At 42.4% G+C, this 4,535-nt stretch overlaps 1 protein-coding gene across 2 annotated transcripts in view; it reads left to right on the top strand.

Annotated features, from left to right (window-relative positions):
* The window catches only part of LOC106814057 (glutamate--cysteine ligase catalytic subunit-like), an 11,518-nt gene that overhangs the window by 705 nt on the left and 6,278 nt on the right, over window positions 1-4,535 (top strand). Inside the window, exon 1 of one of the 2 annotated variants that reach the window (XM_014818327.1) lies at window positions 872-910. The exons of the other annotated variant lie outside the window; for it this stretch is intronic. The gene's annotated coding sequence lies outside the window, so the exon portion shown is untranslated. Of the gene's footprint in view, window positions 1-871; window positions 911-4,535 lie in introns of those variants that run through there. 2 annotated transcript variants of the gene reach the window in all.

Below are 4,535 nucleotides of genomic sequence, written 5' to 3'. Positions count from 1 at the left end.
TTTTAAAAGAGGGGATCCCCCAACAAATCAGGGGGCGCTGCGTTTGCCGATCGCTATGCGCATTGGGAAATGCGTACGTCACAGGTCAACAGAAATGGCGCTCAGTATATTCGCCGCTCGTCACTTCAAATTTTTGTAACAGGTTATATTAGTTTAATACAGAGTATTGCGATACATAGTAAGTTCCTAGATAGCGGAGAAAGGTTCGTGTTGAGAATAAACCAAGTTTGGAAGTTCTAGTCTCTGAAAACGCACCAGCAAACCGGCCCGAGTGATTCACTCGGGCATTCCTCCGCACAAAAGGATAGGGAGCCTCTAGAGCCAATAGAGAGCCTCCGTGGCGCAGTGGTAGGCATCGTGCACTGTCCACTGAATGCTGCGAGTTCAAACCCCGGCAGGGGCAGTGAATTTTCTCAAGGTGTAAAAAACCTGGCTCTCAACATTGGAGACTGTGAATCTCCCGTGGCTCGGATGACCACGTAAAATGGCGGTCCCGTCTCCAGAAATACCAGCCATGGGGACGTAAAAGAACCACTAAGGACGCAAAAAAAAACTCTGGCTGTGACCACCCTCAGTGCCATTGGCTAAAAATGCTGACTACCTGGCTTTACCTAAGCTAGGTTACACCTCATGGCTAGCTATAGCCCGTTGCCTCGATGCCAAATTTGGATACTGCAACGTACTACAACAGAAACAGAAAAAAAGGGAGGCTTTGTAACCCTATCCTCTTGGGTTTGGGTTACATTATTGTATCTAGCTATCTGCACACTGACACATAAATATATATATAGCCTAGGCTATAGGCTACGTACGTAGTAATTGCATATATTTATGTGTCAGACTCAGTGTGCAGCAGCTAGCGTGCGGTGTACTTGTGTGTTGCAGATGAACATTTGACCGGCATTTACAGGTGATTATAGGCGAAATAGATTAGAGAAACATTAAGACTGGTAGTAAATACATTTCGTCTTTATTTACTTTCTTTTTTTTATTGAGACGTTCCAAGTGCCTGTACGCGTGTGTACATATATATATATACGTGTGTTCCTCTGACCGATGCATGCCCACACCGACGATTTTTGGTCAACACCAAACCAACCCACCACCAACACCACAACCAAATCCACCAAAAATCGTCGGTGTGGGCATTCTACTCGGAGGAAACACGGACTAATATAACTGTAGTGTCACCCGTTCCTATGTAGTCTTTCAAATTCGAAGTTCGATCGCTTCACAATTGCCTTAATTTTTCCGTCGCGGAGTTCAGGGCTACACGAGTAGATCTGAGTAGATACGTCTCCACGCTGCAGGTGTCGTGTCTAGCGTTCGGCTGTATGGATGCACTGACCAGTATATAGACTATACTGGTTCTGGCCAAATGGCATGGGCGTTTTGTGAGGGGTCTCGGGTCCGATGTCATAAACATAGTAGATACTAGATCAATAATGTAGCCTAACACGTGTATGGGTAGGGGGAGGGGTAGCTCTAGTACTATATAGTATGGGTAGGGGGAGGGGTAGATCTAGTACTATATAGTATGGGTAGGGGGAGGGGTAGATCTAGTACTATAGTATGGGTAGGGGGAGGGGTAGATCTAGTACTATAGTATGGGTAGGTGGAGGGGTAGAACCCTATACACTTATTGGGTTACATTATTATTGTTTCTAAGTAGATACTAGTGACCTATGTAAACGACTGTCATATAAGTCTATAATGTCGTAACTTTTGAATGACACTTCACTTCAAACGTGATGACATTGTAGACTTACCAGGGCCGTAGTCTCAGGGGGCAAGGGGGGGATCTACCCCCCCTAGATTTTGAATTAAAAAATAAGCTTAGCTAATAATCGTAAATAACCATAACGTTTTTTGGTCACGTATCTGTGAAAGCCTTATCTCAGACCCATCCCTACCACGCTATGGACTTTGATCAAGAGCTGCGCCCGTCGCACATCATTACACAGTTGAGTCATGAAATTCCCCCCCCTAAGAATTTGCTCTGCCTACGGCCCTGTTTATGATGTCATAATAACTAATAACTTGTAGATTTAAGTCTGAGCCTTGGGCCATCCTTAAAAAATTCTATGTTTGCTGTCCCTCGACCCATGATATTTTTAGTGGGTAGGTAGGTAGGTCATTTTTGTGTGTGAGGCATAATAGTTATTTTAAGTCTGTCCTCATGTTTGCCACACATGCTGTGTGTTTCAGTCTTAACTATGAAAAATGTCAAAAAAAAATTTAAAAAATATGGAACCCAAAATGTCAAAAAAAACTTGGGTCGCGGCTATTTTCGTGGGTCGGTCGGAGGACAGCAAACATATCATTTTTTAAGGATGGCCTTGGTACTATACACGCAAACACTGTTCAGTGTTGTAGTAATAACTACGTTTTACAAGGACTCTGTTAGTATTGTGGCATAATTCCATTGCTTGATTGGCTAGAACAGCTCTCTGCGCTTGCATCCATGGTGTGTTTACATGATTCTTCACGCTATTACTCTATTCAGTGAGCTATCACTAACTACCCATTCATCACATGCATGCCCTTTTCTGGCACATTGCCTAAGGTGCTCCACACACACGTATGTACATATTTGCAAGTTTGCCAACTGAACCTGTAGGGAGGACTCCACATCAACATGTAAAACCTCCTTCATGTGCTTGTTGTACATGAATGGAGTTGGTGACGTGAGTCGGGTCAGGAAATATTACGAATAGAATGGAGTACTTCACAGGAAAGATGTATTTTTACTTTAAATTGCTTTTGTGTGCAACAGGAAATCCTAATTCGTGCAGTATTTTGTGGTGTAACCTTCTGCTCTGCTTCTAATAATGCTATAGGTCTGCAAGTCTGTCTGTATTTACGGTTAAACCTACTTACTACTAAGCTTAGCTGTACACCAAAAACCCTGATATTTATGTCAATTCCTATATCACGTTCTTTTTTCAGTATTCTTGTTTCTACTATGTAGGGTTGGATATAAATCATGTAGACCTGTGTATATACAGGTGTACCTGCGTTAGGATATATACAGGGTGCGAAATTAACGGGGTCCGGAGTCAAATACTCCTTGATTTTCTGTCGCACTCCCTGATTTGACATATGCAGGAGTTCGTGTGACTCCCTGAAAATTCTGCTATACTAACTAGTTCGTTCCAGAGCACGGCCTCGTGGAATTACCATATTTTTTCAGCAAATGTCCAAAGACAATTTTGCAGAAGTGGAACGTTACCGTACCGCACGAATCTTCAAAATAAGCACACGCGTTATTGTTAATATCTTTAGTTTTGAACCTCAGACTGCGGACTCCCCTCATATTGCTGAGGACTCCCTCTATTTGTGGCGGACTCCCTCTTTTTGAGGGCAGGGTTGGACTCCCTCTTTTTGAGGGCAGGTAGACCGTGTTCAAAAGTTAATTTCTACCCCTGATATACCTCTGCAATTGCCACTTGCCATTTCCATTTAATAAATGAACCTGCCTTATATACAGCTGGAAGTTGGAACAATGTCAATGTCACATCGTGTGGTGGGTGCCTAACTCTGGGGGTTAAAGTGATTACGTCATTGTAAATAGTAAAAGTAAAAAAAAAAGTTCCCTTTTTCACAAAATGTAAGTGATTCTGTTCACTTTTTATGGTTAAATTGCTGCAATATACTTCCTATTTTGCTATTTTGTTCAATGTGAACAAACACTCGTGAGTCGTGACTCATACATAGCCCATAGCAAGCATTTTTATGTCGTGATCAATATATCAAATCACGCAGAAATTTTACAAATATACACCATAGAAAATTCGTGACGTAGTCAATTTTAAAAGTAACTGGCTCCAACAGTCTCGACGATGACAATTTTTACCCGTTCGAACTTTACGCGTGGCTGTTAATCGGTCTCATATTAATCTATACTAATCATAATACAAACGAGGATAAGGTATGTAGGTGAAGTATCCATGGATGACCTTTCAATGTGGACTTTCACCGCGATCGTAGCTAAACGCACGTTCACTCACTGATGCAAAGTTAACGACCTCAGCATAATATATGTGTCAGTAATATGTGTACTCTGACTGCATTACAGGTGAACTATCGCATATCTCATGGAAGTGACAACAGCGGGGGGGGGGGGCTGCAAGGTGTCTGTCTAGATCAGGCCTAAGATAAAAAAAATGCTTGTTTCCCCTTTACCGACCGACTCGCCAAAACGCCGCTACTCGGCACATTTATTGGCTGATTAAAACAAAAACAAAATTATTTCGTTTCGCAAAAACATATACACAAAACAGAATATACAATATACATACACACATCTTGTCAAAACAAAATAAAAAAGATTTTTCACCTACCTACCTACTTGGTACCCTGAGAGGCGAGTAGGTAAAGGCGGGGAAACAAACAATTTTTAGCTCATCTGACATAGTCAGATGCAGCTTGTAGAATCGCTTGATCGTCCGTCCGTCCATCAACAGTTGGGCACAAATCTTAACCGCTCGACGTACGGTCACGATATTCGGGTCGTTGGGGGGCTCGTCAAAACG

The sequence above is a fragment of the Priapulus caudatus genome, unplaced genomic scaffold, assembly GCF_000485595.1.
Source record: "Priapulus caudatus unplaced genomic scaffold, Priapulus_caudatus-5.0.1 Scaffold865, whole genome shotgun sequence".
Classification (NCBI taxonomy): domain Eukaryota; kingdom Metazoa; phylum Priapulida; class Priapulimorpha; order Priapulimorphida; family Priapulidae; genus Priapulus; species Priapulus caudatus.
This window is presented reverse-complemented; position numbering and strand designations above follow the sequence as displayed.